The following is a 13,110-nucleotide window of genomic DNA, read 5'->3' as shown; positions in this document are numbered from 1 at the left end:
ATTCCGCAACCATCAACACAACAATACTTTGTTCTAATGGTGGATATAACCAAATTACATGCCTATGCCTCCAACTAATGACTGGCCTATTTAACTCACCTTTCGTTTATCTTTCGACCCAACATGACCCATTCCGGCTGACTACCTAGATCAATAAGCTGCCTCACTTAACATGATCCTCACTATTTCGTCCTCCCATAAACTTTCCGTTCTTATACTCAGAAAGGGAGCCATTCAGCTGTATTCGGGGTGTCACTGCGTGCAGAACCATATATTACCACTCTGGCTCTTTTCATATATTCGACTGGGGGTTGCATGAAAGTCCATAAAATATGGGCAAATCGGCCCCACTATTTTATTGATCTACATGCTCTCGGCCTGGACCGTTTTCAGACGCGGAAACTGCCACTCTTCCGAACAGTGCACGCTTTACGTGAGTAAATACGCTTTGGTTAACTGAAAAATGGAAGCTTGGCAGCTTCATCAACTCTTTTTTTTCTAAGAATATCTAGTGAAATTGGTGAGAAACTCGTTCCGTAATTGTAGAGATTGCTGGCGACTTCATATCTTTGAGAAATATATGATCTATACTAAATTAGATGAAGTTAACTACGTCACTAATTTGTTTAACCACATGTGCCTTGCACAGCAATGTCCGCGATATGCCAGATTAAACATTAATTCAAGGATTGGGCTATGACAAGTGGGGATATGTTCTTCACTCAGGATTATGTATATATGGGTCCAGGTGAGTCTACCGCGAAACCAAACTGGTTTGCTGATGGGTGTATTTCATTAAAACAGACCTCCTGCTCTGCAAGAACAGCTAGCAGCTTCCCCAAATTGGCCCTCCATAAACAAAGACTCACAAACTGTTCGGTTTTCTCTGCTCGCGTAAAAGCTACCTCTAAACTGATGGTAAAACATCAAGCTTTCCAAGTAGAATTGGACCGTTTTTTTGAAACCATTTATTTCCAAAATCCTAATAGTTATAGGAGATGGTCTTCGACACTACCACTTACTTGTAGTGTATATGAAGGACGCTTTTTGAAGCACTTGACAGTTGCGTCCTACGACCGTCAAACGATAGTCATATACATTAAAAAAACGAAGCACGCCTATGATTAATTTGACCGGAACCTACAGATGGTTGCCCAAACATTCCTCGTTCATTTGCGTGCTGATCAGATAAGCTTTGCCTAAAGCGAATCGGCATGCAACTATTTTGTTAGGAGATTGACTCTAAAAGTCAGAGTAATCAATGATGCTTTTTGTGCCAGTGATAAAAAAAGACACTCACGAAGGTCTCTCTTGAGTCAAGAGAAAAAGGGGGTAGTAAATAGGATACTTTTAGTATGAATGTCGTGGAATACTGAAAGTTTTTTTTACTTCAGATCGAAATGAAAACTTCTTGTTTCTAGTGATATTAATAATTAACGTGCACAGCAGTTTCGCCTAAAAAAGAGGCAGCTGGAATTCCGGATAACTACTCCATTTTGTTGTTCGGTGTAGGGTAACACTAATTCTTTGTGTGACTAATCTCCTGATTTCAGTTAACTACAGAACGTAAATGCCCGTCGCTTACCAGATTCATGCAGTTGTCATGAAGTTCTTTAAAATGTATAGCGAATTGCTCCAAAAATATTTACTCAAAGTAGCAGATCATTTTGCCCTTTCATAAAGTTATCGAGGCATAATCTTTTCACCTGACCGATCTCGAACAATAGGCAAAAAAGAAATGTTGCGACAGTTCAACAATATTGGACTCTATTTAAATTAAAATGTGTTGGGTTTTTTCTGGGATCTGAGAACGATCGTGCACATCTCTGCAAAGCACATCGTGTAACTTGGGACAGAATAGGTTACCTCAGATTTCACATCGTAATTACAATGATTGGACAGTCCAATATGGATAGACAGTACCTGAAATTGCTTTGTCACCAGCCAGAAGCTATGCTTCTCTGCTTATAAACTTCTGTACGGTCAACAATACCCTGCAGATGTACTGCACGAATAGAACATTTGGGCTAAGGAGCCGGTCATACCGGCTCGCAAGAAATAGAACTGGCTGCAGTAGAAATTAAGTAAAAATTGAGGTCACATTACAAAGGATAAAATCGAATGCTACAACTGAGAAATAATCCCCGTATTTTTTTCTTGAATAAGCAAAGAACTCTAGATCAAGCAGCAACTCGACGTCAAGAGACCTTAAAGTTGCCTGTGCAATCTTAAATTTAATACAGTAAAAGCCGACTCGGATGCGGCGGAAAGATCTCCAAATAATTTCAAAGCTTACAGCTCCATTCCGATTACAGGAAACTAGTCGAGTACCAATAACTTTTCGTGTAAAACCGGTGAGCTTGAAAAGGCAACGAAAACAACGCAGTTCCAGCATACTTTCACTTTGGACATTGGAGTAGAGTGAAATGAGCAAAGCAATGAATTCCACCTTCAGTTAGCTTCTTAACTAAGTACCTATGTAAACAAAAACACGGTAGTCAGGCGTGTATGCCCAAGTTCTTTTACGCATATGGCTGGTCGGGATCCATCGTTCACTAGACGATTCAGTAACTATAGAGGAGAATGTCGGTAGCTCAGGTAGCGTAGATGATCGTTGGCTTGTTCGCTGAGCTGGGCAATTTGGTTGCAAACGTTTCATCACCAATCGAGGTGACATCATCAGTGCATACTTGTGCGTAGCGGTGGGTTAGTGCTTGTGCGATTCAGTAACTGTGAGTGAATTAATCTCCGTGATCTGAACTGCTGAATAACTACCCGTATAATGCATGTTTGAACTGGCTCTTTTTGGACTAATAAATGAACGTTCGAGTGGTTAAAACAAAGCTGCCGTTTGTGCAAATCCAGTGCGCAAAAGGGACTTGGTGTGCATCCCAATCCTTCCACCAGTTGTGTCACATCTGCGGGTAACCTAGTGGACACAATAGCTCGCAACAAAATCAGATTTACAGTTTTGATTGGCCGTAGTCAGAATAAACTTGGGCAGGTTTTCAAATTGAGTTGCGTGACACATTGGGTTTGTCACAGAGCTTCATATAATGTCACTCGAAACAGAGGCAATAAAACCTCATAGATATCCGGAATTTCGAGAAAAGCCGAATTGTTTAGAGCGGTTATCTGCGAGACGGATATATCACGTGTCTTCAGATGTTGCTTAATTGAACCAACCAAGTATTACCTGACCACAACACAGTTTGGAGACAGACGGATTGTTCCACTTTACACAACTTGTGGGCAAATCAGACTTTTGAAGTATCACACCGGACAGGAACTGCCTGTTCCAAGGAGGTTCGATTTATATAAAATGAGAAAATAAACCTCTGGTGTTTCTTTGGATTATGATGTCTAAAACGTGCAATCAGTCATCTTGTTCACCCCCACGAATAAAATGAATGGCTGGGTGATTATGGAAATGTCCAAAGACGCTTTTCATGGTGGTATTTTGTTCTGTACACTTCGCCATGATTTTGTCATAAAAATGCCTATCAACTATGGGGACAAGAACGCATTGCTTGTCTACATTACTCTTTTCATAGCTCGGATCTTGAAACGCAAGCCCAACCCTAGTAGTAAAAAAGCGCTACATACCACTAAGTCGAACAGGGTGGGATGGGCCGTCCAAACCCTTGACTTTCGAACATTTACCCTCCCGGCTAGCAGCTGGAACACTTAAACAATTGGCCATGACTGGCTGTGGATGAAACAATACTGATAAATTGCAAAGCACGGTTTCGCTCAGATTGAATTTTTTGCGGCTTTCTGACGTTTTGTGGAACCGGGCGGGAATGAGCTCTGAAGTTTAGATTTGTGCTACACGTTACTGAATCCTACCTTAGCATCAGAGTGACGGGGCACTAAGTAAGCAGTCTAGTCTGATATAAAGCTGATTGTACTTTATTGAAATCTGAATCTAGCACGGCTAAACCAAGTGAATGTCACATGACGAGACCGCATGCTTGCCAAACAGTGTACGGCTTAGCAAAGATTTATGGAATTGTTCTCCATATGTTGACATTTTTTAAATGTGTGTATTAACTTCATTAAGCATAGGTTCAAGAACGCGACCTTCGACGTTATTCAGAGAGTGCTGGTCATTCACAGCTTGCGCTTTGTGCGCTTTGACGTACAGCCGCTATTTGCCAACGCGTTCTTTGCCGAAAACCTATCAATTCGGATCCATCCGTATCTTGCGAGCACTGCCAGAATCTTTTTTTATTTCTTCATTGAAATCTACTAAGGTTAGCCAATAGTTTTTGGAAAGAAAGAAGATCCGGTAGGTTGTAGAAGGATTATTACAGTCAGGCCCACAATTGTATTAAAAGTGCGAAAATTACAAAAAATTTCTGTACTCCCTCAGCCCTGTTTGTTGCATCAATTCCGTATCGAAAGCAGTGTGAAACTACGCACTGTCAACAGATTCCGTCTGGATAGATACCAAGGCTCTAAAAACACACACATTCTTCTGAGTGAGGCTAATTTATTCCAGACAACACGGGAAGAACCGCATAGCTTATCCACCTCTCTTCGAAATCCCCAACAATTAGCATAATAAGAATTTCAAAGAGGAGGTTCAAACCCGCCACATATTGGCATTGTTTAAAGGCTACACCAGTCAGACAAGTGGAAACAGTCAGCATTGCGACTAGGCGAAACACAGGCTACTCACCCTTCAGTCACGGAGTTCACTTCACGTGGTCACGTAATTAATTAAATGACATCTATTAGAGTGAGTGGTTTACGCAATTTCTGATTTATTCTTCATTCTGATTTGCATAATTTGCTTGCCGTATCGAAGGATGAATTTCAATCATGATACCATCGGGCTGAGCCTAGAAGTTGTGGAACACTGTAGAACTTTTCCATACCTGCTGGGAATCATCAGAGACACCTACATCACGAATGTCAAACCCGAAACTACTCGACTGACAGCCGCGGACCAAGTCATTTGACAAAGTGAAGGACAATATTTTTGTGTGTTAAATGTACTGTAAGTAAGACGTTTCCAGCCAGTGTCCGAAATTTTTTAAGCTGTAGTACATTGTCGGGACCTGTCTCAGTCTCTTCCCACCCTGGTCGATTTTAGTCACTTTGCCTCATCAATCACAAATCACGTGATCGAGACAAGTCGAATAAATAAGCTGCAGTATTTGCCGAAGTTCACAGCGACAGAAAGGCGACGAGGGCGTTCCAAGTTTTCAAAATACTGAGGCCATTTTTCTGTATTATTTTAGCTGATCAAAGGAGCCAAATGTTTTAAAACTGTCCGGGTTGACTGGGTAGAACGGGCAACGACTGAACCTTGAGAGGATAGTGATGATAAGTTGTGTGCTTGCAGGTCAAGAACAATGAGAATAATAAATGGGCAAACATCAGTGTGGACCGACAACTGTCACAGATGCTTCCTTAAAATGTTACTAACTGTGAGTGCGCGTAGGAAGTTTTGTGAAACTTGTAGTCATTCTGGTGACAAATAAAACTGATGTGTCCAAACCATTCAAAATATCTCAATGCAGCATAACGCTTTCTAATGGTTAGATAATTCGTTCGTTCAAAGCTTTTGTTTCTTTGCAATTTAATACTGCACCATCACGTATTAATCAAATACGATGAAGTGTGCATAAATGCTTTTTTGCTCTCCAATGCATTTTTTGATCACCAGTATGCAAATCGACTCAGTATTTAGGACAGGCACGAAAAATGTGGTATCAGGAAAGCAGTTCGCGAACAATCTTGACAGAACCAAATAATGCGCTCGAGAATATGCTACCTTCAGAGTTAGGAACAAAAAGATTTGTAAAAAAAGTGAGAAGGTCGGCTAGCAGCCCAAAGTTTTGTTATGCCAACCTGGAGAAACGGGTCCTCTCAGCCAGTTTCTATAACTACAAGGATTGTTAAACGTGTGAAAGGAGATAGACTGTCTTCGCGGGATATTAACATGTAATGATATAGTTCTTATTAACATGTAATGAGATAGTTCTGCCCCTCATGTTGAGCACAGTGTACAATGTCTGTCTTGCGAACAAGTGAGGTGTAATCCCGTCACCAAGAATTTTTGGTTATAAGCTCAGTTTTTGATCACCAAACAGGTGGAAAAACAGGAGAGCCTCAAGCATTTTAGTAACTGGGATCGACAGAAAAACACCCAGGCCTACACATTTTTTGGCTGCTGACTTCGGTTTCTCTGGTGACAACTGTACAACGCAAAAATGATGCAATTTTCTGCCTCCATGTTTATCGATTGTGTTTTGGAATTGACCTTATAGTGAGCAGCATGTCATTTCAAATTACTGTCCAAAGAACTTCGATAGATATACAAAAAAGTAGCTGTAAAAATCCGTAAATATTCTCAATTTCTTTACCGTAGAAGAAATTAGCGATCTGGTGAATGAATTTCGGACGCTGCGGTAATGATTGCGGTTGTTCAAGCCACCATTGATTTAGTGCTGTGGGAGGAAAACAGTGGCGTCGGAATTTCGACAGTTTGCTTTTATCTCATTGACCACCGTACATTCATAAACTAGCTTCGCCAGGCAATAATTTCGACAGACATACGGTCCGTCCGTATCCATCGATTTTCAGGTGCTTGGGTATTCACTGGATATGCCGAAACTGAGCAGGTAAGTTTATGAAGGTGAACTGAACCGAACGATGTAATAGCAGCGAAGCACACGGTCACAAGGTTTTACCTCTCAAATGTATTACAAACAGACTTGAACAAAGAAACTTGCCTTTCCTCTTATACATGGTACTGCATTTTTGTTACAGCACTCAATCAAAATGTACAGAGGGTTATCACAACAGCACGGAGGAACTATGAAAGCCTTAGCTCTACCGATCAGCTAACTGTTAGGATCAACATCATCATCATCGAGAGTATGATATCACTGTTCAACACCGATGCTTCACTACCGTACAACCTTGATTTATTTGTAAGCTTTATTGTGAAGAAAAGAATAGTGGACGGGGAAGGATTTAGTGCCAGCTTGCTACAATCATTCCGAGGTGCCTACGTTTCTAGACGCTTATTCAAGCAATCCATTTAGAAACTGACAACAACATTGCTTGGCAGTCATATCTTGAAGTATCTATAACTGGGCGCAGTAGAGATTACGAGGTCCTCATTCTGGAAAGCGAGTAGCAAAGAAAACATTTTCTAATCCCCTTCGTACTCGTCTTTCAGGTCAAAAAGTGGCAACCTCTCTGCTTCCGCCACTCTAAGTTGAGCATGGGAAACAACACTAACTTGGCAAACGATTGTTCGGCATGCGCAATACATGGTACTACTAGCTCAGCTTCTGGTGCTGGACACAATTTTATGGAGGTATCCGTTGAACAACGGAAAACGCGCTTTCTAATTGCCCCGTTACGGATTTGCCGACACCACTACACACGAGCTATGGTTGTTAGACAATGATTTTCGGACAGCTGGAGCCGCCTCAGTTCCGCTGCTCGAACCGGCCAAGTTTTGCAGTCCTACAACAAAACAGCCCGCACTTCAGCTTGATACACACGTCTCTTTAGATTCAGGGATACACTACTCTAAAGCAATAGGTGTCTCAAATTAGCAAACGTGACCCTGGCCTTGCAGATTCGTGCATTCACCTCATCTGTCACACTACACTCAGAGACAATACAACTTCCAAGATGCGTAAAACGCTCCAAAACTTCCAGTGTCTCCCTGGATTGTAAGTGGCATGTTCACTGACTGCGTTTCCAGGCCCATTGACTTACGCATGTGGGTGCAAAGTGCAAACCACAGGACAAGATGACGTTGGTAAGTTCATCCAAAAACTCCTACGCCTTCTCCTCTTCTCTGAAGACGATAATGATGTCGTCTGCATATTCCAGATCGATAAGGTGCTGGTCACAGGTTATTTGAACGCCGGAGTTTTGGGGACCTTCTAGCATTTGTCTCATCATTCCCACACGTTCAGAATTCTGAGAATACAAAGAGCTTATTATGTTCACGAACTTCCGGGGCATTCCTCGCTGGGAAAGAGGAACAGATCGGCCTACCGAGTCGAATGCGTCTTTGAAATCGAAAAACACTAGAGTTGTAGGTCGCTTATACAAATGGCTCTGTTCTAGCCCTTGGCGTTATTTCAGAATATCTTGGTACAAATGTTTATGAACATTATTTGGCCGTTGATTTCGAGTTGAAACCAAATGCCACCAGCATCGTTGTATCCTATTTTCTACCTATTTTTTGCTCCATTTTCCTATTTGGAATTTAGAAGATAGGATAGAAGATAGGATACATGTACGTTTAAATAAATGTACTGGGCTGCAAATGCTCACTGACGTTTTTCGAACTGGGTTATTCATAAACTAGAAAGAGGTTGTGGAATAGTTACGACAGGCAGTACAGACACTATATGGGGCATGGTCTATGTACCAAACGCTCAACACGCGTATGTACACTAATTCATACTGACTTCAAGATAAACGTTTCATTATAGTGACTGACCCAGGTAACAAATGTTGCTATCTGGAGAGAAAACTTCAGTCACCCGGACAAAGTTGACACACATTTTCGAAATGAGACCGAATACATTCGTCACCACTTCTTGGGGTCAAGTTCTAACTGCAAGTTAGAACGATTATTCAAGTTTACGTGAACACAGCGGAATATTATGAGGGATGGCTTTCAACACTATACTTATGCGCAATTGTACGACTGAAGCTAACAAAGTGGTTCTGCGTTCTCTTCATCATAATCCTCCACATGAGCCATACCCTGATGAAGAAGCAAGCAAAAGTACAAAATTGTGGACCTTGGCTTTTTGTCGTACTCATCAGTACGCTGATGGTACCACTCGGTCCACTAAGTGATAGACTGTTTTTCAACAAAACGTTATCGAAACAAAACCCATCAGGTAATTGCGTATTCAAAAGTAGTTAACAGGCCACGTCCCGTTATATTTTAAAATTGCCCATTCTTATACCACTGCAGTTGTTACTTACCGACAACATAAACTTGGCTTTTTCACTAAAAACAGCATGTAGAATTTGCGTATTTCATTTAAAAGGTATAAAAAGCCCCAAAATAAGGCTGGTGCTCTTGAGGAAACTGTACTTTCGATTGCGGGATAAGCATAGTCAATTAGACCGAATACTCTTTTCAGAGGGTTTTGGTAAACAATCGGTGGATTTATTGCTGGGCAGCGTTTCGTTCTTGATACAAAAGTTTTTTCCAGGCCAAGCCCGTAAGTAGGTTGGTTGGGTTTTAAGACAGTCAGGGAACCAATCTGTGACACTTTTTGTTGGTTAGTGGGGATGACTAACACTACGAAAGAATTGGTTAGGGAATGGCGTTGTCTTCGTGTTGAACCCGGATTTTTCGGCCTTGTTTTTTCATTTTAGGACACCTTAATTTAATGTTTCTCTTGGGGCCATTCACATATTTCGTTCACATATGTTCGTCGAAGGGTGCCTGGAAAATTGGTTTAGGGGTTAGGGTGGGGATGTTTAATCGAATGTTACTCTACTTGGATTTTGTACCTTTAGACCCAGACCATTTCGCTGATAATTGCGCACCGTCTCGTGTAATCTCGGCTGATCTAAAACAGGTCTCCATACGTTTGCCGGTTCTACGCCCTCCATTCTATTCAGGCTGGACGAAGCTTTTCACCCGAAAGCGAAACGTTACCGGGCGATAAATCCATCGATTGTTTACCAAATATCTCTGAAACGATGACTGCTTAATCGATCCCAGACATTTTTCAACTGTTAAACCGAATACTGTTCACATGGTGCACAGGAATTGCTGCTTAGCGAATTTACAACACCACCGAAAGTGAAGAGCAAACTCGGAAAGATTCAACAACAATTCCGTCGGACAACACCGTCGGCCATCACAAGATGTGGAGAGACACAAACTATCCCCAAACAGGAAAGTGAAACTCACGTATCTGCAAGTTGACTGAACTATTACGATAGTACCAGCGGACCAATGGTCCACGACAGTGGCAGAAAACAGGGCTGCCTATTCTTGATTTCATTTGTTAAGAGGCTCTAAGCCTCTTAGAAACATTGGTGCCCGGAAATGCAACACGAGGAGGGAATCTCCCGTAGTGCGGCACTCCATGACCAATCCGAACAGTAGACATTTTAAAATGAGCTACCCAAGCGAGTCAAACACTAAAATGATGAAACACCAATTGTTTACCAAACCTCTCTTAAACTTAGTTGGTCCCATACGTGTTCCATTGACTGAAAAGTTACGAACACTTTCAGAAGAGTTCAGGTCGGTCAGATGTCGGAGACGGAATACATTCCAGTACATGCCTGTGGAGGTAGTAGGAGAGGTAGGAGTAGGTACCGGTCAATCAGAACATGAAACGATGGACCATTCAAATGACCAACACTATCGGAGACCAAGCACAGCGTAGCACGTGCACCATTACCCAGAGCACATTCAATGATGCACGGGTAGCAAATACACACTGACGTCAATTTGGTTGTTGATAGAACGAAATTATCTAGCTCAGCAAACAGACCAAACGCGTTCTTTTTAAAAAGGTTGAACCTTTCCAATACATTGGCGACAATACGACGTGTTTGTTATGGCCATTTGTGCGATTGGATTCACGTTCGCACATTTGCTAATCATCAAGTGTTATATGCGTTACTTGGGGTTTTTCGGAAAATATGCTCTCACTGACACGTTCATTCACATCTGGGGATGTTATACTTTAAAGTGATAATTAGTGATAAATCCATAGGTCGTTAATTCAGTAACAAACCCTCACATAAATTAACAGGATGGCGCCGGTATCCAACACCAGAGACGTCTACTGGAGAGCACACCTGAGCCACTGAATTTGTAACCCAGGTTTTTGAATATCCGCCAACTGCGGAGGCGGACTTAATTGTCGATTTGGTCTGAATGATTGAAACGAAAACAAGACTTCTCAAATTATGTGATACTTCACAATATCGTTACTATCCAACGTGTATAAACCGAACATTCTGAGTTTTGTTAAAATTCCATCCAGTTTTTGCTTCCGGTGACTGCAAAAACAAGATTTTTGTTTTCACCTAACTCTAATATAAAGTTAATCATATCTGGCAAATTTGCATTGCTTACACTGTTTAATGTGCGCTTCGATTTCCTCATCTTTATGTACAGTTAAAGCAACCCTTAACTCGTTTACTACTATTTACTACTAGATCGTTTTTTTTTAAAAAAGAGGCACACAAAACCATTATTCATGGAAATTACAAAAAAGATGGCGTCTGCAATGCCTGAATTAGTCCAGAATAATCAAATACTGTGGCGCCAAAATCCGCTTTTATTAGGAAGAAGTCGGGCTTAATTAGGTTTGTGTCTTCAGATACCCCTGCTCTAACTCGAAAAAATGTTTTCAAGTGTCGGTGGTGGGGTGATATTATTTCGGTTGCTTAAAGAACGCTTTAGATTATTACTCTTAATGGGCTTGGTGATTTGTAAACCACGTGCTTCAACGCAACCAATATCATCCGAATTATCCACTTGTCGGCCCTTAACAATGTGCCTTCTTGTCTCAGCATTTGTGAAAACCTTCGCGTTTTGGAACAGGAGGTTTTTTGTATGAGAACACAAAACGATTTCCTGTTTTGTGTGATTACTGGTACTGCATTCATTGATGGAAATTGAAATACCGTCACTATGAATATCTCTTCAGTAGGGAGTTAAAAACATGTTCTTCATAACTGGAGCTTTGTATCAACAGTGATCCCATTGGAAGTATTTCGCCATAATTAAGTGATGCGCAATTGATTTGTGCCTGCAAACGGAACACTTGTGTTGAAAAAGCACAGCTAATCTTTCATAAAGGAAACTACTCACAAGAATGTTGAAAACTCCTCGACAGCCCACGAGCGGTTTCGCCCTTCTCGGGACTCATCAGGTAGGCGCATTCCCAGAGTTTTCGTCAACCTTAGCTAGAATATCATAAAAGAGAGATTCAGTTGAGTCTCTCGTGAAAACCAAATTGATTTACAAATGAGGGTTTTCTTGAACACAGCTACTCTTGTTGTGTGATCGGTTCCGTTAGTTAGTTTCATGAAACACACATACACAGCTGTTACCAGTTATACTAATACAGACTTGCTTGCAACCCAAGATAAAAATTTAGGAGATCAATCTGGAACAAAAGATCGCAGTAGACAGCACAAATGAGAGACTAAGTTGGGATCGTCCGTTAAAGCGAGTTTAATTTGCAGACAGGCGTATTTCACTAATGGGCTGTATTCGGACAGCAAATTCTCGCTGGAAGGTGGGTTGCTTCCTGATAAGCCACGGTGCACTTGGTGCAAATAAACTCGCAATTGCGATTAGCAAGAAATGATTATATGATCTTTGGGCTGCCCTTTTTTTCATCCTACTATCTCCCATTTTTCGGTTCTCTGCATTCGGCTTTCGGTACGCAGTTGACCACAGCCTCATATAACAACAGATAAACAGAAATTAGACAACATAACAAGTGAACAAAAAGTTAAATGGGACAAGAATATTGGATAGGAGCCGCGAAGATAATGGCAGGACTCCGGAATCCTGGAAGATACGCCGCCTTAAGGAGTGATCACCGAACTTCAATTAGAGTAAGTAACTGCTGAAATTCCAAGCAGGATTCTGTATTTATTATTTGTTCCCACACTTGTTTTGCAGGACTGCGTAAGCAAAGACCTTTTGTTGGTGGTCGACGCGTACGTTTCATATATATATTCAAGCAGAAAGAACCGCGCAACCTCAGCAACAGCTTGTGTGGGGATGGAGATAGCAAATGAACGGTGCTAAATTTTTTGACAACCCACATGAGGAACCTGGAATGCCATGTACTTGTTTAGAAAAAATATCCAAGAAGCAGAACTAACAAGACAGCCCAACCATTGAATTATTATTTAGACAAGTAAACGATACATATTAGAATAGATAGACTGACAGATATATAGATAGATAAGTATATAGATTGACAGATAGACAGACAGACAGACAGACAGACAGACAGATAGACAGACAGACAGACAGATAGCTAGCTAGCTAGCTAGATAGATAGATAGATAGATAGATAGATAGATAGATAGATAGATAGATAGATAGATAGATAG

The sequence above is a fragment of the Opisthorchis viverrini genome (assembly GCF_000715545.1).
Source record: "Opisthorchis viverrini unplaced genomic scaffold opera_v5_1, whole genome shotgun sequence".
Classification (NCBI taxonomy): Eukaryota; Metazoa; Platyhelminthes; class Trematoda; order Opisthorchiida; family Opisthorchiidae; genus Opisthorchis; species Opisthorchis viverrini.
This window is presented reverse-complemented; position numbering follows the sequence as displayed.